A 25,054-nucleotide genomic window follows, 5' to 3' on the forward strand; every position below is an offset into this window, starting at 1 on the left:
GACACATTGTTTATAAATAGAATTAAAGACAGGCTCTTTAAGCGACAAACCCCATCTCCCCAATCAGCCCCTTATCAGGCATATTCTGTGCCATTACCAAAAACTTCACCAATTCCAATACGACCATCAACTTCCCAAACATCATATTCCGAACCTTTGCCAAATAATTCACCATCGGCTCCATATCGACCGTCATCTTCCGAAACCTTGTATTCTGAACCTTTGCCAAATACTTTAGTTTTAGGTTCAAACCAGCTATCAACTTCCCAAACGTCACAGTATTTACCATTGGTAATCAGTTCACCCCAACCATTCACTTCTCAAAATCACGTTTATTTCAACCAATCGGGCTCATCAAATTCTACTCCTACCATTCAAATAATATCCAATGAGTTGATTTCCCAAAGAACAGAAACAAACCGTGTAAATGAAGCTTTAATTAAAGCTTATGAAGACTTTGATCGTCAAAATTGAGATAGTTTAATCGGCTTAATTTTTCATGAATTAATTTTTCATTTCAAATTATTGATAATAAAAATAAAAATTTATAATAAACAACTCACCTTTATTTCATTTCTTAGAACATCATTAATTGCTTTGCAGACTTCAGGTATAATTTTTGATATTGCTTGGGGAGACACTTTGACTATTATTATAACTGTCACCACTTGCGATAAACCTTAGTGTTATTGCTAGACGATATTTCGCTGGTATAGCTTCCCTGAAGTCCGTATCTTGTTTCGAAGTCAGAGGAGAAATTTTGTCTAGCAAATACTCAAAATCTGTGAAACTCATGCGGCAGAAGTTATGAAATTCCCCTGATGGTTCGTAAAGAAGCTCATTAAATTTTTTTTCTATAAATTGTCTGAAACGAATAAAAAATTTTAAGTAAAATTAAATAACACGGCAAATTAAAGCCCAAATAATAGGTCTAAAGCAGTACCTTGTACGATTTCTATGTATTTTAATCATCCACCATCGTCTTTGCTTTCTTCTTTTTTTTCTTTTTTCTCTCTCTTGCTTTAATTTAAAATAAAAATATGTCAACCCGAAAGTAAAAGCTGCCACAAGCTCGTCGTCCGCCATGTTTGCCGATTCGCAATGTTATGAACGTTCGCCAAGCATGTGGATGGCTGTTTGTGTTGGGTGATTGTGGTTGGTGTTTGGGACTTTGTTTGCTGTTTGCGGTGTTTGTGACAAACAGCCAGCGTGTGGATCCGGCGTAAGATTATTAATAAAGAAAAGATAAATTCAATTTTGAATATAATTGAAGGTTCCTTATTATCTGTAACGAATATTTTAGATGCAATTTTAAACTCTATATTGTTTGCAAAAGCGAACATTTTACATCCTTATGTTTTATCGCCTAGCAAGCTTTATGATGAACTTTCAAACAGTAAATTTTCTTTAAAAAGAAATGTTGAATTTCCATTAATTTTAACTTTACAAAATATACATACTTTTATTGATTTATCTGAGTTAACTTCGTATTTTGACTGATGATAGATTGTAATATGCATGATTTGTTGATTTAGGCAAGTGTAAAAATGTTAATTTTGAATACACGATTTGTCCTCAGCCTGCAATCTTGTCTACTATAAATAATCCATCTTGTGAATCTAAGCTATTAAGCGAGGTGACTTTGTCGCTACCTGATATTTGTGTTTCTAAGGTAATTTATGGCAATATTAACTTATGGCAAAAGTTAAATAATGGACAACATATTTATGTACAGTCTAAGCCTAATAAATTAACTATTAAATGTAATAATAATATTAAAGATTATACTTTACAAGGTACAGGAATCCTGAAACTTGAAGAGAATTGTGTTGCATATTTTCAAACTTTAACTTTTTATTCTAGCATCAACTTAAAAACAATTTTATCTAGCCAGTTATCACTGGACTTTAACATTATTGAAGATGATTGTTGTAAGCCCAATATTTACAATGAAAGTTTAAAATTATTATCTCCAATTAGCTTAACGAATATTGATTTAGAATCTTTAAAATTTGCCTCTCTAAGTTAGATCATTTGGAGAATGATATTAATAAAGCTGAAAATCAGCCTCACATAATAAAGTATGAAAATTACTATTACATATTAACATATTTTATAACTACTTTTATTTTATTATATTTAGCATACAAATTATATAAGAAATGGCTGAAATGTAACAATAACTCGTCTGCTTGTTGCATTCAAATATATAATCAATGCAATAATAAGAAAGTCCAAAGGACAATAACGTCAAGATTCACTGCGATTGAATTGACAGACGTTTCAGATGAATGTGACAAGGATTCGATTAAAAGCCTTCCTGAAATAGAAATTAAAAAGCATAAAGTTCATTTTAGATCACATAGAAACTTAGATAGTTTCTAATTCAGTTGATTTTTATTTTTTTCATTCTATTTTTAATTTATGATAACATTTTATTTCTATTTCTAGACTTAACCAAACATCTTAATATATATAAATCTCGTGTCACAATGTTTGTCCTCAATGGACTCCTAAACTAATGAGTGCAGTTTAGTCCAACTTAAGAGATAGGATAGTTTTTATTTCGATTTGGGACCCATAATTATTTTTATTTCCAATATTTGTTTTGTTTGGACATATTTTCTGTGAGAGTATTTTTGACGCGCGGTTTGACAGTTCTGCTGTGAAACAATTTCATTATAACAACAAGGAGCATATTATTATGTGTTACAATGAAAAATTATTGACAAATTCATCAAAAACGGTATTTTATTTATTATGTACAGAACAACGTCTGTCTGGTCAGCTAGTACAACTATAAGTTTGTATTAGAAGTAACTTAGTTTATAAATTTATTTTTGAGGTTTGGGTAGATTTTAATAATTTGATTACTTTGATATAGATTCTAATTATTTGTAATTTTACTTTTGATATTTAAATAAGTTAATTTACTCAAATTTAAGACTCCATGAGCTTTGGTCAAAGATTAAGTTTTCAGATATTATAGTAATTATTCAACATTGATTTTGTTTAATGAATTTAATTTTGTTTCATGGAGACTTCGATTATCTCTTAGATATATCTCCATCTTTTAGGGAGGGTGTTATGAACAATTGTCATATGAGGTAAATTGCCGAGTTAACATATTAATTTTATATAAAAGCGATAGCCGCCACGCGGTGCGGGGAGTTGGCATAACTCGGTCTTGTGAGTAAGTTCTGTATAAAATTGTGTGTGGAAATTAAAGTAATTCGGGAGTCAAAAGTGTTTTTTTTAAAAAGGCCACCAGCGCGTCCATTCTAACAGTACGATTAACGATAGCGGTCTTGAAGAAAATGCTCTTCATAATATATCCTATGAGTCGATGCAGCTGTGGAAGAACAATAAAATATCTCAATGGAATAGATATATGTGATAGATGCTAATATCAACAACTTATTGTCCGGATAAAATAAGGCTTGTGATGATGATACTAATGTTTGTGTTGCCTGCAAAAATAGTCACTCTCCATAAGGGAACTATACATGTATTAAATGCCGTAAACCAGTGCATACTTTGCCCGGATGTTCTCTCTCTGTTGGTGGTGAGGAGGAAGGCTTCAGTGAGAAATTAATGTGCCGAATGTGTGCTCAAACTCCAAATCGTTCTCCAACAAACATTATGAAAATTAAGGAAACCCAAGTCAACAACGAAAAAAATAAAAACACTGTAATTGATGAACTTGATAACGATAACAGTGGCCATATTGATAATAATAACATTAATGATATGAATGAAATAATAATAACATTAATGAAATGAAGATATTCCTAGCAATGACAATGTGAATGACAACGAAGTTGATAATGACAGTAGTAACGATGATAATTATGGCAATGCTACTGTAAATTGCAATAATATTAATAGTAACATCGATAATTTTGACAGTGACAGTATTCAAATAATATATTTATTGTGATACTGTATGAAGTATGTCAAAAATGCGTTCGTTGAAATAAGAATTTGACTAATCAAGAATCACACTCTATTGATGATAGCAGTGAAAGCGATGCTGGATATAAAATGTGTTCAATATGTAGGTTAATAAGCAAACAATCAACAAACCAAATGTTGGGAAAAAGAACATTTGAGAATTGGAGAGGACAGGGTGAACCTGTGCCTGAGAAAAAATCGTGCTATTTGTGTATCGGAGCAAAGTCTAAAAATATAGTAGAAATGCTCCAACATAAAAGAGCTCATGGTTTGTCTATTTTAAAATGCGGCAATGCTGAAGATCTCCAAGCTGTGAAGATGGGCAAGCGGGTTATAAGCCTCTACAATACTTGCCCCTTTGATAGTTTGTTTCAACTGTTATAGGTTGCAGCGATTTCTCTGCAATCAAAGATAAGGTAATCGATTTACATTTTCACTAGTCCGAATGAAATAGAAACGGACATGCACGATCTTACATCATTTCATTTCAATATTTATTGTATTATCTGTTAGAGCTTTTGGGTTTTATAGTTTTCAGCCAGCCATTCGGAAACGAAGAATGAAAACTCATTACGTAATTATATCGATAAGGTTTATCAGCTATGTAGCTGTATATGTGTACATGTATTTGAATGCAAAAAAATATCTAAAATATATTTATGATGTATAAAACATATATTTTAATTTATTAAAGGTTCACATCTATATTGACATATATTTTTTTCCGTGCGGGATTAGTGTTACTTCGTGATTCTATCTAAGGTTTTGTCGGGTTTTCGGCTTTATCAAGTACTGAGACGACAGTAAAATAGTATTTCTTATTCTTCTATAAATCATACAAATAAAATAAATTTGAAATATTTGAAAAGATATACATGTACATGAATAAAAACAATAAAATGTTAAATCAAAGTTGTGAATCATTCCTTAAATAATACAAAATTCGAATATTCAATCAAAAAATTACGAATAATCAGAAGATTAATAATATTGATTTTAGTCGAATACTTTCTTTCAATAGCTTATTATAATAAAAAATATAATCTACATTTAAATATAGTTATGAAAAAAGTTATACAAGTAATTTTTCCGTCTTATATAGAAAGGTTTTTTATGGAAATTAAAAAAATATGACTAAAATTTTTTTGGTCCTCTCAACGTAAAATCGTATCTCTCTGTGATGATACTTTTTTGACTCACGATATAGCAATATTATTATTTTGTCTTTTCAGTACTTGAATGATCCAAAACCTGAAACAATCATCAAGCATCAATTATACTACTTTTACTGTCCACGAAACTGTAAATTAATTTATTACATAATATTCATTTTTTTAAATTGATAGATTGGCTCTAATGAAGAAGATGATGAACTGTTTCAATTTGTCCTTAAGTCGTTGGATGGTTTGAATAATGGCTCTTACCGTCAAAGAGCGAAAATCATGTTAGAACATTTTAAAGTATCGAAATCTGTTCAAAACATTGACATAATTTCGTGCGAAGCTCAAGCGGGAAGCTTTACTGCAAAGCTTTTCAAATTAACCAAGTTTTGAAGAGACATTAGTATGCCCAAAGAACTGTTTAAGTCCACATATAACCCAGCCCGTAATATCGGTCAGAGATGATTCTGTCTATAAATTTACGAACGTGTTTGAAAATTATATATTACGATCACATTGGTGCAATGGGATTGAGTGCGCTAAGTATACTACAAAAGAAGATGTTAAAATTGGTATTTATTACAAAAACAAAAACTATACGTATGACATACCAAAAAGTATTAAAATCAGCCGGTGGTAGTACTAGCAGTCTACTTAGACATTTAAAGAATATTCACACGGTTGATAATTGATATAGAGGCTGCAAGGCATAGAAATAATCAACGAGATAAAAATAATTATACTATCAGATGAAAAGAAGTTTTCGATAACATTCGATGAATGATCCAATAAAAATAGAAGAGATATAGGGCTCACTTTACGTTCACCAAATTTTGCAAGGGATAGCAGTTTTCGAAATCAAGGTCTCATACGCATTCACGGGTCCATGAATGCAGCCTCATGCGTAGGGGAGGGCGGGGCTGGTTTTAACGGAGGTAAGAATTAACAAGCTTAAGTCAGCCCTAGATGATCAATTATATTGCCCAATATTTCGAATTGTGCAATATAATTGACCGATTAGGCTTAATATTGAAGATTACGCAATGATTGAACAAAAGTTTGAGCGAGTTTAATTTTTACTGTACCATATTTTTCCATTGCGTCGTGTAGGGTCAGTATTGCGCAATATTTTTAGTCTGTGATTCGTCGGCAAGGAGGACACACGCGCGCACGCTTCCCATAAATGGCAGAAAAAGATAATACGAAAGTTAAGGAAAGAGAGTTTATCGTTGAATGTATCCAAATGTACAGAGAATTGTCGTCTTTGTGGAATGTCAAGAGCAAAGAATATCATGACCGTGATAAAAAAAAGCTGATTACGAAACATTGTTGTCCAAATAAATATAAAGAGATGTTTCCTGAGGCAAGCAAAGATGACGTGAAGAAGAAATTCAATTCTTTGAGAACCAACTACTGGAAGGAACTCAAGAATACACCTTCAGTCGATGAAATCCGGATCTGGTACAGACGACATATACCAACCTACTTTATGGTATTAAATGAAATGTCTTTTTTACAAGATCATGAAACCGCATCGGATTCACAGTCTAGTATGGATATTCAGTCTACTATACGTAGTCCGGGAGGAGAGAGTGAACATTCTAATTTGGACAATAATTATACACAGGTAAATATTTATTTATTTTATTTAAATGAATACATAAAGTTGTAGGTATGTTTTACGAAACCATTTTCTCTTGCCAGGGAACTGCACCTTCGTTATTACAAAATTCATTGTATTCGTCCCGTGCTTGTTTTGCGATGTTCAGTGAATTTTTTTATTGATTTTTTCCAATTCTGTCAACTGAAATACTTCCTTTGATGATGAGTGTATTATTCCTGACTCGTTATCTTCACGAAACATGAATGATGAAGATAAGTAGGAACGGGATTTCCTCAAGAAATTGTGTAGATAACAACAAGCCAAAACAATTTTCCTAATTTTTGTAGGATCAAAAGGAAATGCGCTTTGAAATACTCCAAAACGAGTAGCTAGTATACCGAAAACACTTTCAACCATCCTTCTATCACGCGATATCCGATAGTTATATATTATTTTCTCTTTTGTTAATCCAGTTTGGCTATACGGTTTCAGTAAATTTTGAGACATTGGAAAGGCATCATCCCCAACAAAAAAGTATGGGAGCTTTCGGGAACTTCCAGGCAACAATGCAGGTGGTGGGATATTTAAAGTTTTATTTTTTAATTGCTGTCCAAATGTTGTATACTGCAGCACACCTCCATCTGATACACGTCCATTAGTCCCTACGTCAACGATAATGAACTCGTAGTTAGCATTTACAACCGCCATCAACACAATACTGAATGTTTTTTTGTAGTTATAGTAGTATGATCCAGAACCAGTAGGTTTCTTTATTTCCACATGTTTCCCATCTATAGCACCGATAACATGAGGAGCATTCCACTGTTTCTCAAAATCCTTGGCAACTTTTTTCCATTCCTCGGCAGTTTGTGGTAGCTGAAAACAAAATAACAAATTGTTTATCTTTTTCAGGAAAATAGTTCAACCACTGAAGCTGATCAAGTACCAACTACATCCTATGCAGTTCCGAAGACAAAAGATAAAAAATTAAAGAGGAAATCTGATGATGAACTCATGCAACTTGAAGTTAACCGTCTTAGACAGAAGCCAGACGAATATGAAAATTGGGCTTTGTCTTGTGCTGGAGATTTAAAGAAAATGGTACCAACACAACAAATCTTTGCTAAAAGTGCTATTGCTGCCATTATCATGGAGGGACAATTATGTCTTTTACATCGCAATTCGGTTAAAATAAATGGTCCAACAGTAACAATAACTCCATCTCCGACATATGCCAGATCCACGCCAACTCCAACAAATTACAACAGCACGCCATCGCCTCGCTATTTTATAAACTATTCTACACAGCAAAATTCTGAACTTTCACCTGAAGAGCTGCCACATTACCAGCAGACAAATACTTCAACAGTACCAATAAATCCATCCCAGACATATGCCAGATCCACGCCAACTCCAACAAATTACAACAGCACGCCATCGCCTCGCTATTCTGAACTTCCACGTGAGGAGCTGCCACATTACCAGCAGACAAATACTTCAACAGTACCAATAAATCCATCTCAGACATATGCCAGATCCACGCCAACTCCAACAAATTACAACAGCACGCCATCACCTCGCTATTCTGAACTTCCACCTGAGGAGCTGCCACATTACCAACAGAACATGTACTACTCCCAACAGGATATACAGCAGAACATGGACAATTCTCAACAGGAAAATTATGCTAAAGACATGTCGCAATATATAAAGCTAAATAAATAAATGTTTATTAAAAAATAAATAAATGAAAAGATGTCTTTATTTACCTTGATTTCTTCAAAACATGTATTATGGCTTCGCAGGTTTCCATAATTATTAAGGAAAGGCTTTGTGGGGAAATAGCACTGTGAAACTTCAAATCTTCTAGAGTATTCCCAGAAGCTAGATACCGTAATGTTATTGAAAGCCGTTGAAATGGTGGTATTGCTTCCCTCATGTTTGTATTTTTTTTCTCAATTAATGGTGTGACCAATTCTAGTAGCACTTGTAACTGTTCCAAGTCCAGTCGCACAAAATTTTTGAAGTCTTTTTCCTCAGTTAACATCAAGTCTTTTAAGAGATTTTCGTGAGTGTATTTTGGCCTTTTCGTGTACCAATCTTTCGACCAACGACGTGTTCGTTTACGTTTACGCTTAGCCACAAGCAATAACACTATAGCTGCAGCTGCAGCTAAATCTTGTGTGGACATGTTGCTCGGGATCAAACTATTCTCCGACTGAACAAGAAAACATTGCACAATTTGCACAGTTCTTATTATTGTGCAATATAATTGACCGTTTGGATTCAAAACGCAATTCAATCTCATTGCACAGTTAAATATATTGTACAATGTTATTGTAGGTCTAGGGACCGCCTTATTCTCGCCAAACGTGAAGTACTCGATTTGAAATAACTATATACACAGCCGAAAGTGTCCTAACTTGTCAGTTATCGGTCGGCCGTCGCTAGTGATAGTTATGCGTATCCTCAAATTGACAGGTAAACAAACTTTTTGTACTTCGTAATACTTTGATTTAAGAGTTATTTTTTCGCTAAATTAAATCAAAGTTTATCCTAAATGGAATTGTATTTTATTGATTTTAAATCTATCATACGTGTTTGTAATTAATTTGACTAGTTTATTTTCTGTAATTGATGAAATATAAAAAGTGACCTTGGGGCTGAAATTAACAAATTGAGTGGGGTCAGTATTAACATGTTAATACTTACCCCATATGTAGGTATGTGATATAAAACGAGTTTTTTTTGCAATAAGTATTTTTTTTATAGAATGAGAGATTACAAAAGGAAAAGTACAGGGGGGTCTACGTCTCAAGAAGTATTTGAGCTGGCAGCTGAAGAAGTTCGGGTAAAAAACAAGAAATATAGAGATGTTGCTACTGAATACAATATTTGTCATGTAACACTGTTTAAATACGTAAAGAAAAAAAGGAGGGAACTTCTGTTGAAGTGGGTTATAAAAAAAACCGTCTTGTTTTCAATTCTGAGCAAGAAACAATGATAGCTGATTATTTAGTAAAATGTTCTAATATCTATTTCGGATTGGTACCAGACGATGTCAAAAAATTTGCTTACGAGCTTGCCATTCGATACAAGATAGATAATATTCCAGAATCTTGGAAAAGAGACGGAAAAGCTGGCAAAGATTGGTTTTATGAAGCGCAACGCATCCTTGTCTATTCGGAGTCCTGAGGCGACCAGCTTAAGCTGAGCAACATCCTTCAACCGTACTAATGTTCATTCATTTTTCGAAAAATATCAAGAAGTGCTTCAACGATACAATTTTTCACCGAGTAGAATCTGGAACGTAGACTGGAGTCACAACGGTGCAAAAACCCAAGAAAGTGGTAGCTCAACGGGGTTCCAAGCAAGTAGGGGCAGTCACATCTGCAGATCGAGGTACTCTCGTCACAATTGCAGCAGCGGCAAATGCTATTGGTAATTTCATACCATGTATATTCGTTTTTCCACGGATCAGATATGTGTTTTATTCGTCCAAAATGGGCCGCTCGGGTCTGTAGGCGTAGGAAATAGTTCCGGATGGATGACTGAAAAAGAATTTTCAATATTTATTGACCACACTTGATCGGATCGTGTTGTGGTAGTAGTTACGCTCGTCAGAATTTAATATTAAATAATTATTTTCTCGCGAATATTGATCAAATTGTAAAACGATTTTGTTCGCAAAGGTGTAACTCGTGTGTGTGAATATTATTAGCTCTTTCCGCCTTTTTGCAACAGTATAATACAGAATTGTGAGATAAGAAGTAAGTGAGATTGTAAGTTACAATTATATTTAAACGTGGGTACCGACAAATATTGTTTGCTACGACAGCGCCAACGTATCATCGGTCAACAAAACGACCATGAGCAAGTGCGGAGCGTGTGGCAAATTCCTCTCCTCGATAGGAGCCGCTAGTTGTACCATCTGCCCCAGTCTTTACCATAAGGGGTGCGTGGGTGTACCGGATACGGCCACTATTATAAAAGACTGGGTTTGCCCAGATTGTAAAAGGAGGACCAAGAAGGGTGACAACAGCACAACCCCTATAAGAGGAATATGCAGCAGTACTCCTAGCACTTCATCACAACACACTACTACTGACATGAGCTCGGAGATAAGAGATATGCGACGCGAGCTTGCGGACTATATGGCAGAGCTTCGCGAACATCGCAAAGAGATGTCTGAACTCCGGAGTACTCTGTTAGGTTTAAATGAGCGCCTCGACTCCGTGGAGCGTAGACTTGATGCAGTTGAGCAGGGTTCCGGGTCGTTGGAGAAGGTGGTGAAGCTGGAGAAGGCGGTAGAGCAGTTAAAGGGGGAGCTCAACGACAGAGACCAGGAGGCCTTATTGACCGACTTAGATATCGGTAACATCCCGGAGCCTGCAGGAGAGAACACAGTTCACACAATCACCGTCCTGGCCTCAAAGCTGGGAGTGACCCTGGCGCCTGCTGATATCGTGTTCGCTGAACGTGTTGGTCGCAACGTGATGGGTAGCGAGATCGCTGTGGACGAGCCAAAGCGGTCGCGGCGCATAGTGGTACGTATAACTCGCCGCCAGCTACGCGACGAACTGCTGCGCGCGGCGAGAGTCCGCCGCACGCTCTCCAGCACCGATCTCGGGGTGGCTGGTGCACCTCAGCGGGTATACGTCAACGAGCGGTTGACGCGCCATAATCGTCAGCTCTTTCATAGAGTCCGGGAGGAGTGTCGTCGTCTAAACTGGCGATACTCGTGGACCAAAAGAGGTCGTATTTTTGCGCGGCACAATGGTGGTAAGCAGGTGCACCTTATTCGGACCACCGATGACATTGAGCGGGTTTTTAGGTACACCACTGTTTGACGGTCAATTGGCCCGTTTTAATTTTATACAATGCTTAATGCTTCTAGATATAAGTTCCATTTTAATTTATTATTTTAGTGTAATTAAGGAGAATATTTGTTACTATTGGTTGCTAATCGAATCACATCTTTTTTATTTAATTCATATTATTCATCACATTAGTTCAGCGATATTTTTCAGGCATAGGCTATATTTTAAATATTATATTAAGATTATGGCAAAATTAATTGATATCCCAAGAAACCACAATTATAATATTTACAATAATCCCTTTTATACAATTTATTTAAATAGTATCATTTTATATTATTTATGCAACAATAATAATATTGTATACAACATTGATATACACAACTTTATAATTTTATTAGTAAACATCATTCACATATGCTTTTATGACAATTTTCTTTCTCTCAGTTTGGGTCATTGCATGCTTATATTACTATATATGTCATTAACAAAAAACAAAAATGATTCACAAATCTCTTAAAGTTGGGTTGTATAATGCAGGATCTCTAGGCACAAATCATGATAACATAGTTGCTAAAGTCAACATGCTTGACCTGGATATACTTGCTGTGAATGAGACATGGTTAAGATCAGGGGAAGAACTCCGAGCCCCACATATCATGGGATACAAACTGTGCCACAAGCCACGAATTCAAGATATACGTTCACGTGGTGGAGGAGTTGGATTTTATATTCGTAATGCTATAGTTACAAGCACCCTATCACCATCCATTGGTCCACTTCATAGAGCTGTTGAGCATATGTGGCTCAAGCTATCTATAAACGGCAAGAAATTAGTAATTAGCACAGCTTATCGACCCCCATGGCAGGATATAGACACGCAGGAGATTACACACAGATGTAATTAATGCAATACCCAGTCATGACTATTTAATCTTGACTGGTGATTTCAATATAAATCTTCTTTGTCCTGAAGAATCAAACTCAAAGAAACTAATTACTTTTCTAAGGTGCCTAGGCTTAAATCAATTGATTACATCACCAACTCACTTCACAGAAACTGCACAAACTTTGATAGACACTATTAGTTCTAATCTCACAGCAAAAAATATATTTATTGAACATGTTGCTTCATTGTATGGCCATTGTTTGGTTGGATGCGAATTAAATATTAAAAAAGAGAAGACTGAATCTTATACTATTACATATAGACCTATTAAATTCATTAACATAGACAGCTTTAACACTGACTTACAGGCTATAAACTGGGATAACATATTAACACTACATGATGTCAATGAAATGGTAGGTAATTTTAATTCACAAATCCTTGCACTTTTTAATCTACATGCACCAATAAGAACAGCTAGAATCAAAAAGAAATCCCACCCTTGGGTCACAGACTCTATTAAATTAATGATGAGACTGCGTGACAGAGCACAAGCGGAGTATCACAGAACAAAACTTGACAGTAAAAAAGAATATTATAAAAGTTTAAAAACATTAGTAAACAAGGCGCTATACAATGAAAAAGTAGCATATTTTAAATTTAATATAAATAGTAAACTCAAACAACCTAAGCAATTATGGAAAAATATAAAAAAAAATAATTTTACCTAAAATTGGAAGTGAACTCCCTTTGTACTTTAATGACCCTAATATGATTAACAGGCACTTCTTGAAGACACCATCAGTTCCTAACACACAGCTTTCTTACATTACCTTTTTTGAATACCATAAATTTAATGATGCTATATTTCACCTTGAGACAATATCCACAGACTCTTTGATAAGAATTATAAAATCATTGAAATCCAAAGCTGTAGGATGTGATGGTATCAGCTTAGATATGATTTTATTGTCTTTACCTAATTCTTTAGACACAATTAAATGTATTATAAATAAATCTATAACAACTGGTGTTTATCCTGATTGCTGGAAGCAGGCTGTAGTGAGGCCTCTGTCTAAAGTTCCTAACCCTGCTGAGGTTAAGGATCTCAGACCTATAAGTATCTTGCCATGTCTCTCAAAGGTACTGGAGAAAGTAGTATGCGAGCAGGTTACAGGTTACCTGGAGAAAAATTATATGTTACCAGAGACACAATCAGGTTTTAGGAAATGCCGGGTACAGTGACCGCATTGCTTGATGTCACTGACAACATACTTAGTTTGCAAGACAGTGGTCATTGTACTCTTCTTGTTCTTTTGGGTTTTTTCTAGGGCATTTGAAACAATAAATATCGATATAATGCTATCAAAATTAAATTATTATGGATTTGATTTTGCTGCATTAAAATGGTTCAATAGCTACCTATGTGAACGTCACCAATGTGTACAGCTGTCCCACAACAGTTCTTCCTCCTTGACATCTGACACTTTACCGGTTGTAGAAGGAGTACCGCAAGGTTCTATTTTGGGCCCAATATTATTTATTTTATACACAGCAGACATCAAAAGCCATATCAGACATTGCAAATACAACTTTTATGCTGATGACACCCAAATATATATATCTTGTAAGCCAAGTGAAATAGATAATGCGGTCCAGTTGCTTAATGATGACCTTAATAGTATTATGTTGTGGGCCCAGAAAAACAGTCTATGTCTTAATCCGGTGAAATCAAAATACATAATTTGTGGCACCAACAAACAGCTGAGCAGTTTAAAGTCTTCACATGATATTATCTTGATGGGTGAACCCATTGAACGTACATATGTAGCACGTAATCTTGGTCTTCTTCTCGACAGCAAACTGAGATTCCATGATCACATCACTAGCCTAGTCAGTAACTCTTTTTACAGGCTGAAAGTATTATACAGGATGAGACCTTATCTGTCAAAGGAGAAGCGTATCCGTCTTGTTGAAAGTCTAGTTCTCTCAAAGCTCAATTATACAGATGTTGTCTTTGGCCCACGTTTAGTTTCTGTAACTAAAAAATTGATTCAGAGAGTCCAGAATGCATGTGCCCGTTTTTGTTTCAATATAAAACATTGAGACCATGTCACCCCTTTCTTGAATAAGCATTCAATGTTAAAAATGAAACATCGGCGAAAACTTCATTTAGCTTGTATCCATTTTGTTGTATTGAAGTTCGAAAAGCCAAAATACCTTTATGACAAACTATCTAGAACGGCTAGTCTTAGGTCGTGTGGGTCACGGCAGTGTTCTGTTCAGATGGTTATTGAGAAGCATCGATCGGCGTCATTTAGAGGGAGCTTTCGTTACTCGGCATCCAAATGTTGGAATAATATCCCACCGCCTATTAGAAATTTAAAAAGTCTATCCTTATTTAAAACGAAATTAAGACAATTTCTTTTACAGGAGCAAAGAGCACAAGAGAACTTGGCTCAAGATATGAGTGTAATAGATTAGATAGATTCAGATTGCTCTTGTCTCTTTAGTACTATAGGATCTTCCCTCTTAAATTAATAAGTGATTCGATTGGAAACCGAACTAATTGTCTATTTTCGTTCTCTAATCATAGTTCATTTTAATAATATTTTTATCTAGTAGGTACTTATTCTTTGTATGGTGCTAGTATTTTTATTATCATTTTGGTTTTGATTGTATTACACTGCAAAATAATGTCGTAGGTATTTTTTAGTTCAAAATAATTGTAAGCCTAATGCACAATATAAAATGAATAACATATTAGTTGACAATAATTGTTTGTTGATATAATGTGGCTCTAGAAGTCCTGTAATTATTTTGACAGTTGACAGTGTCATCTGTCACCTAGACAGTTGATTGACGCTTGAAGACCACAGAGCAAGCAACCATCGGTTCGATACTGGTTACACCGAGAAAGTCGGAAATGAAAACGTATAATTCACAACAAAATTAAAAATTATAAAAATCATAGCGTACATTCGTATTGGGACAGCTTCAAGGTCACAGAATGGCTCAAGCGCAAGATCGGCGCTGGACATACATGATGTGTGTCAGCATATGCCGAGCTTGTGCCTATTTGCAGCTGATGTTTGAGCTTCTTTTATTTCTATTATGTTTAAGTTTCATTTTAATTTTAAGCTGTAATATATTCTGTATTGGTAAGTTTACTCTTGTTAATTACACATTTTTTAGCTGCAAATAAAATATTTTATTATTATTATTATTACTTTCTAAAACATGTTAAAACATCAAAGCATGAGTAAGTTTTATTGCTATTAGATAATCATCATTCTCATGTGAATGTGGAGGTCATCACCAAGGCAAAAAAAACCACATCATTCTTTTGTCTTTCCCTCCACATTGTTCCCATAATCTTCATGTATGTTGGTGTGTATGGACCGTTTAAAAATTATATTAGCCGGCAGCAAACGAACTGGATGATTAATCATCCTGGAAAGACCATGACGATCTATGATCTCCCTGGAATTGTAAAAGAAGCATTTCCATTGGCATTCACTCAAAACAATATCATCAATTCATTTAAAAAAGCTGGTATTTGCCCGTGCAATGAAGATTTCTTTGACTGTGATTTTGCTCCATCATTTGTAACTGATCGTCCCGATCCAAATACTGCTTCGATGGACAACCAGGGATCACTTCAGCCTGGAGATAGTTCTGTCAACCCAGAAGAAGTATCACTAAATTTAAACTCTTCAATCCAAAATGAAATTACAGATAACATGCCTGATATTGACATAAGTATTTCAGAGGTTATTGATCAACTAGAAACACGTACTATCAAATAAGCAGCGACCGTCAAATACAAAGTCTACAGAAAAGTTTAACGTAGAAACAATAAGATCGCTTCCAAAAGCACCTCCTCGTGTCGAATCCAAACGAAAGCGTTCAAGGAAATCAACGATTCTCACTGATACTCCCGAAAAATTGGCCTTAGAGGAGGAAGCAAAATTAAAATCATCAAAAAAGATAAAAACTAGTCTGACTGAAACTAAAAATAAGGGTAAAGGCAAAGGAAAAGGGAAAAGTAAAGGTAAAGAAACCCGGAAAGTAGAAGTAGAAAAGGTTAAGAAGCATATTCTGCAGGATGTTAGTGAAGAAGATACCTGCTTCTGTTTAGTTTGTGCCGAGTCTTATAATGAAGACATCTGGACATGACTGGATACAATGTATTTTATGCAAAGGATGGGCTCATATCACCTGTATTATATAGGTGATACCAGAAAATACATATATCAACTGTTTCTCAGATGTATCTAAGTTTAAGTACACATTAGTTTAAGACTGATTAAACTAGTTACCTTGTTATTTTATTATTATATTTAAACTATTTAAGAAAATGTTTGTAACAGATTTATAAGATAACACTATTTTTTTTACTTCATTAAGAAACTTAAAGACTGTTGAACCTAAAAAGTTTAAGTAACTTTAAAACATTAAGTTTAAACTGTGTGTTTAATTTTTTTTAAGGCTTAAAAATATTCAAACTGTAGCAACGATTGTTATTAAGTGTAGATTTAAAAGAATTTGTTATATTCTTTGAGTTCCTATCATAAAAAGTACTAATTTGTTTAACATTAAAGGCAATAAAACATTTTCATTAATGTCAGTGACATTTTATTTAAGTATTTGATAAAATTTTAGTCTCTGTTAATAATCGCCCCTGACGTTAATACTTACTCCAGCTCCGTTAATATTCGCCCCACATGCGGGGTATATATTAACAAATGACTTTTTTGGTTTTCATGGCTCTCTTTCTGGAAGCACTTACATAGCTGATGATTTTTGTTATTAAGATCATAGCTGAATAACCAAAGCATGTTTTCAATAAAAAATAAAATGAAAAGGTCTATTATCAACGAAAATATAAATCATAATACAAAATTTGTTAGTACCAGCCCCGCCCTCCCCTACAATTGATTGAGGCCCAGTTGAACGAATATGGGGTATCTCTAACAAATGACATCGTCGCTCAAATCACAGAAAGTTGCAGCCTAATGGTTGCATTAGGGAAGTCCCTTAAGTCATACCATCAGTTCACAGTCTTTAAGTTACAACGATCTGCTATCAAAAGTACGAAAAGTGGTAAAAATCTTCAAAAACAGTTCGACAAAAAACGATGACATCCTTCAAAAATGTGTCCGGGCTGATTTTGGACAGGAGTAATCCCTGCTGTTAGATGGGAAGACACCACTAAGTAACATAATGGCAACTGCATTGAGCAAACGATACGCAAAAAGAAGACTAACTCAAGCAGCAACACTACAGTACTTGACTAATCCGGGTAAATATTTTGAGAACATTCAAAATTAAGATAAAACTGTTTTTATCGGCCTACAGGTGATGAAATGCTAAACGAAATTGTTAATGTGATTAAAAGCACAACCAAAAAACAAAATATACCTCTTGAAAATTTCCCAGCGCCAGACCAAGACCTGCGAGAAATTTACATTCAGTTGTCTACTTTCACAAATGAAGTTAGTCAGTTAAGTCAAGCTGTTGCTACTGATAATACTGCTCCTGAAACTGGATCAGCTTGTCCGTCAGACGATTTGCTTACTATTGTTAGGGTAGATAAGGCACTGTTCGATAATGGCGGTACGCGACAGCGAGGGCGTTACCTATTGCTGGTATATGAACATTTCAAAACTATTCCACCTACTAGCGTCGAGCCGGAGCGTTTATTTACTTCAGCTGGAATTATCAGCAATAGATTGCGTTCGTCTTTGAGTGACAAAACTTTGGATGCCCTAATTTTTTTCAATCATTTTACATAAGTATGAAGAATTTCTAATAATTCAGTACTGATTTCTGTTATTTTTATGTTACGTTTCGATATATCCAAAATGGTATTAGTTATTATTTTATATGAATATCTCTTTTTTTGTAAAGTGGTCAGATGTTGTTTAAATAATATGTCAAATGCATAACTACTTTTTACTTAGTATTTTACTTAATTAAATAAAGAACTGATTAATAACTCAACCGCTGCAATTTAAATTATATTAGAATAGTAGAATAAAGACTAGAACTATTCGTTACTTAATTGGAAATGCGAAGAAGAGTTTTATAAATGTTAAAATTATCAGTGATAGCCACTAAAGTTGCAATGCATGTAGTTGGTCTTCTCTCTGTTTATTCGCAAACCTGATGTTTCCAGAGCTTCTCTCCACTTTCTGCTGCAGGTGATGATGACGACGTCGTCCGCGTATAAGATGTCCTATGGTGGCCGCTCGTTGCAAATTTGAGGTGAGATGGTTCATTACAATATTAAATAACAGAGGACTGAGTGCGGAACCTTGGAGCATGCCAACTTTGACATCAAATTCATCGCTTGTTCAGGCCAGACTTCGCACTGGGTTGATACTTGGTGGTACATATCTTTGACAATCATTATGTAATGCTCGGGAACATTCTGGGCTCTTAGAGCGTGCCAAATTAATTCTCTCAGTGCCTGGTTGAAAGCTTTTTCTAGGTCGATGAATATTATGTGCAAGTCTTGTTTGTTGTCTCTGTACTTTTCCATCAGTATTCTGACTGAATGTATGGCATCAGTTATGGATCTACCGGCGCCGAATCCGCATTGGTTTTCAGTGACGCTAGTTATTTGAAGAAGCCTTTTGTTGATGAGTCTTTCCCATATTTTGAAGGAATATAAGATAAGCTTTATAGCTCTGTAATTTGTACAGAGTCTTTTATCACCTTTATTTTTATAGAACAGGATTATAAAGCCGCCATTCGTCGGGAATTCCATCACCCAGGATGTTTGCTGCTGATGATTTGTTGAAAAATTGTCAGGAACAGTACTCTGGTATCTCCTATTCGCTTCCAGAATTCAGGAGGGATATCATCAGGGCCAGTGGCTTTATTATTTGCCATTCTCTTGATTGCCAGAGTTTTCTCTTCAGAGCTTATACACGGGATAGGGCCTTCTTCTTAGTTATATCACGTTGTGTTACGTACTCTACAAATATTTTCAAACCACACTACACACTTTGAAATGATAAAATAATTAAATACTTAACCGTATTAGAGTCTAGCTAATAAAATCTGAATCCAGCCATTTAAAGGAGTGGCAATAATAACTTTTTTATACATTTTAGACACAAATTATAATTTGACAGTTGACATAAGATGGAATAAACAGTCACCATTGCGCTCACTGAGTATACATACAAAGTACAAACTTAAAATTATACATATAAGTTTTTTATTTAGCATATTATAATTAGCGTGACGTCACCAAATTGCCCGACGGAAGACCAGCGTTGGTTTTCACACCTACACCTGTCGGTGGAGTTGGGTCTATTTTTGTAACGTATACCTAGTTTTCTTTCAGATTTTGTTTCTAATTATTGTTTGTCTCCTTTGTAAGTTATTTTATATTTATGTGTACTATACGTTTCAAAATAAACATATTTCATTTCATTAATTGATACGCCCTGTCCATTACAATGCAGTGCCGCTCAGGATTTTCTAAAAACCCAAAAATTCTGAGCGGCACTACGATTGCGCTCGTCACCTTGAGACATAAGATGTTAAGTCTCATTTGGCCGTTATTTCACAAGCTACGGCGCCCTTCAGATCGAAACACAGTAATGTTTACACATTTCTGCTTCACCGCAGAAATAGGCGCCGTTGTGGTACCCGTAATCTAGCCGGCATCCTGTGCAAAGGAGCCTCCCACTGGTAAAAATATAATTATGACAATGTTAATCAATCTGTTGTGTCTTGCTGTCAGAGTTTGCTTACATCGACTTTCTTGAATATTTCTAAGCTAACATTGGTAAAACAATAAAAAATGGCGTGCAGTGTTATTTAATATATTGATTAAATTTAAGCTTGAACAAGAAGACAAGGCCACAACAGCTTATGTTGTGGCAAAAAATTAAATGTTTAGACGTCTTGACTGAATTCGTAGTTTAGTACGGTGTAATAAATTTGATATTTGATTTAAGATAGTAATTTAAAATTTTATGTTCCTGTGTTTCAAATAGTTCCTTTCATCCTTTTTTATTTGCAAAGTATTGTTTCCGTGGAATGTTCATTTGCGTTCATTTGTTTAGTTCACTAGAAAGTGTTGAATAGTATTTCAGATAATCATGACGACAACTCCACCAAGAAAACAAATAATATACCTAGACAAAAAATACATTTCAGCAGCTCAAATGGAAACAGTCATAAGAGATGCTTTTGAAAGTAGGTGTTTGTTTCGTCAAGTTATAAGTTAACAAACCCATCCCAGGTCATTTTAATTCGACCATGAGTACAAATTATTTAACTAAACTATCTATTACTATAGATCAAGTTTTTATAGTTTTAAAAGACTTGACCCAGGAATAAGTGCCGGCTCTGACAGTTTTCCTTGATGCATTAGCACTGCCACTTAGCATAATTTTTAACACCTCCTTAAGCTCTGGTATATTCCCAACAGCTTGGAAAAGTGCTTTAGTGATACCATTGTTCAAGAGTGGCGACGCAAATGAGGTAAAAAATTATAGGCCTATATCTGTACTTAATACTTTTGTACAATACACTTCAACATCGTAGAGAAATGCTGGACACCATGTTTCTGTACAAACTTATTAATGGAATTATAGATAGCCCCGATCTCTTATCTAAAATAAATATTAATATTCCTAGGAAAGTACAGAGATTAAAGAAACCTCCTTTCAATATAAACGGAACTAAATCGAATTTGGGTCAAAATGTTCCACTATACCGATGCATGAAAAGTAATAATTCGATTCATAACATAGTCCCTGTTGGTTTAACGACCAAGAACGACAGAACTAAGGAAAGCTTGGAGATTTTCTCAAATTCGATAACATGGCGGATGAGACAATAAAAAAAATCATCTTAGTAGGTTCTTAATTGAAGTAATACAAAATATGAACTTAATAAAATTACTTAATTTTTAATAATTATATTTTATTATTTGAGTTTTTGTATTAATTTGAATTATAATTTGCTGTTATTAATGTAATGAAATCAATTTTATTTATTCTGTTGTTGGTAATTTTTTTTAACCTGTTATAAGTAAAAACTGTATAATCATTGAATTATTATATTATTATTATTATTATAACATTAATAATTTAATTATATATGAACTTTAATTTAATTCAATTCAATTTTTCAATTCAATTGAATAATTTGACACAGCAAAAGAAGAGCTGATTGATATTAGAAATAATAATTATACAAGTGCTTTAGTCTCGGTCTTGAGTTCGTGGATTGCATTTTGACAAGCAAAAATATTATTATCGATTTTATGGACAAGTTTTATTATCTATTATTGTGTGGTTCAAAGTCTTGAAAATATAATTTCTAGGGACACAGCCAACCTAGCTACCAACTGCAACGTCTCCATGGCGCCCAATCGCGGGTGATGGTGCGACGGCGCCCTGTGTCCGCCGGCCCTGACGCCTGTCTGTTATAGTGACATTACTAAAAGAGTGTTTTATGTGTACATTTATATTATTGATTTTGTTAGTTATTTTGTGTTTTTTCTTACGTTGCAAAAATAGTATGTTGCAGTCGGCAGGCCCGTCCTATGTTATTCGAACGACTGATGAAAATAATACAACTATGTTAGTATGCCCACATTGTTCTCCAGCTCGTCATTATAAAGGTCAACGGAGTTTAAATATTCACATTGGTAAGGCACAAAAGGCACTCTCCCAATGCGACCAGTCTAGTCCCCCTATTCCCAGCTTAACTTCAACTAGTCATTTAATTTCTCAAACACATTCTTTGTCTCAATCGCAGAAACAACCATTTTGGCAAAATATTTCACAATCAAATTTAAATACTCCAATAGTTAAGCGTATTCCTCGTGGTGCGAGGATAGTTGTAGCACAGAATTTATCAATAAAAATTAAAAAAGCCATCAATGAAAACTCAGAATGTGGAGCAGCTGCTATACTTTCCCTTTCAGGTTCTACATGCCAATTCTAAACATAAATCGTTAACATCCACACTTAAAAATAATTGTACAACCACGGCCCCACAGAACATAAATTTTACTTCCCCAAATACTTTTAATAAGAAAACTTATAGACATCCACCGGCATCAAAACGCTCTTTATCTCAGAAAATCGAGAGTAAAGTGAGTGATGGGGATCTGAAAGGTGCAGCATAATTATTATTATCAAACGACGTCATTGCGCCTGATTCGCAAGAAACCCTGAACGCCCTAAAAGAAACATCCTTTATCAGCAGCACCTCCTCTCTTCCAGCCCGCTTCACCTCATTTACCTTTGCAGGTCACAATTAAAGACGTTAAGACAGCGGTGATGTCTTTCAAGAATGGTTCGGCTGGAGGCCTGGGTGGCCTTACACCGCAACATATTAAAGATGTCGTCTTCGGTTCCACTGGCGACACCGGCCGAATCTTCCTGTCAGATATCACCGCTTTAATAAATGTCATCTTCATGTCTCCGACTAGTGTGGCGATTCAATGGCAATCATAATTTAGTCATACTGTAACGTTATAACTTTACATGTTTTAACCCGCGAGCACTCGCGCTATGAGCATTTTGCTCACAGCAAATTTAAAACACGCGCCATTTTGTCAAATTTATTCGTACGTACATCGTTCATTTGGTAGCTGAGTTTTATTCCGTCCCCCACCCCTGTATGCAGTTCACTTCTCGCCAGTGTGCGCCAGTCACTTGGACGAGGTGGTTTGTTACGCCGTGTACCATCAGGCGGCGTTTTGCTCATCGCGCGGGTATCGACGTAAGTACTTTTTTTTACTCATGACTTAATTTTTTTTCATCTTAAAGACAGTTTAACTGCTACTTTTATGTAATATTATGATTTTACATTACTGAAATAGTAATCTATTATGTATTGCTATTATAGATGGATCGTGATTTTGCGTTTTGGCATGGTTGATGGAGGAAGATTTAGAAGACATCGAGGACCCGTCTTTTAGAGCCGATGATATTGAAAGCGATAGAGACAGTGAGCACAGTCATCATTCCACTAACACCGAACAATCGTCATCGGAAGTAGAAGGTGAGGTTTCTTCAATTTCACTGGGCAATCAGCTGTGTTACGTAGGCAAAGATGGGTGTACAAAATGGACCTATAATCCACTTCGTTCCAATGTGAGAACAAGAGCTCACAACATTGTCGAAAAACAACCAGGGGTAAAACCAGTGGCTAAAAATGCTAACACTATAATGGATTGTTTTCTCCTCTTTGTGAGTGAAGAAATGCTGACGGATATAGTTCGCTTTACAAATATCCACATTAGAAAAATCAAGGACCAATTCTCAAGGGAGAGAGATTGCAAAGAGATTGATATTGTAGAACTAAAAGCCTTTATTGGTATTTTGTACATGGCTGGTATAAAAAGATGAATCACTTAAATTTGAAAGAGATGTGGGACAAAGATGGCACGGCACCTGATATTTTTAGAGCTGCTATGAGTCGCAATAGGTTCCTTTTGTTGATGAGAGCTATAAGGTTCGATGACATAAACTCCCGCTCCGAAAGGTCAAAGTATGACAATATTGCTCCAATTCGTGAATTATTCGAATCTTTTATCGCAAAGTGCCGAGCCAATTACCAAGTAGGAGAGAACGTCACTATAGATGAAATGCTCGAATCGTTCCGAGGACGATGCAAATTCCGCATGTATATAGCAAACAAACCAGCTAAGTATGGTATAAAAGTATATGCTTTGTGTGATTCAAAGAATTTTTATACAAGTAACTTAGAAATTTACCCGGGAAAGCAACCGAACGGTCCACACAAATATGATAATACTGCATCTGCAGTGGGGAAACGTTTATCACAAGATATTTTGAATACAGGCAGAAATATTACGGCTGACAATTATTTTACATCGATTCCATTGGCCGATGAATTACTAGCTGCACGGACTACTATCGTTGGTACACTTAGGAAGAATAAAAGGGAAATTCCACCATTTTTTCTCGACATCAAACAAAGACCAAAACCTAGTAGTATCTTTGGTTTTCATAAGAGCAAGGTTCTGATGTCTTACGTACCAAACAAAAAGAATAAAAAAAATGTTCTTATGATAAGTACACTTCATAACGACGACCGAATCGATCCAACTACTGGAACTAACGCGAAACCCGAAATTATCACCTTTTATAATAAAACGAAAGGTGTTGATGTTGTAGATCGACTAAAAGAAGAGTATTCTGTGGCAAGAGTGGCATGTAGATGGCCGCTGAGATTATTTTTCACGATCCTAAACATAGCCGGAATCAACAGTCAAATCATTTACAAAGAAAATACGGGTATAATCATCACGCGCAGAGACTACTTGAAACAACTAGCTCTTCAACTAATACAGCCACATATCCAAAGAAGAAGCACCTTCCAAAATATTTCATATCCTCTGCAGCAAGTGATCAAACGTTTTGTACCAGAATCTGAGTTACCAGAAGAAGAAAAACCAAGTGGTATCTGCGCGGTTTGCCCAAGACGCAAAAATCGCAAGACCAAAAAGAGCTGCATTTATTGTTAAAAATTTTTATGTACCGAGCATAGTCGTACATTATGTGATATGTGTAAAGCTCGCGTATATGACGAAGATTAATTATTTATACTTAGTTTAGAA

The sequence above is a fragment of the Leptidea sinapis genome, chromosome 29 (assembly GCF_905404315.1).
Source record: "Leptidea sinapis chromosome 29, ilLepSina1.1, whole genome shotgun sequence".
In the NCBI taxonomy this organism is placed as follows: domain Eukaryota; kingdom Metazoa; phylum Arthropoda; class Insecta; order Lepidoptera; family Pieridae; genus Leptidea; species Leptidea sinapis.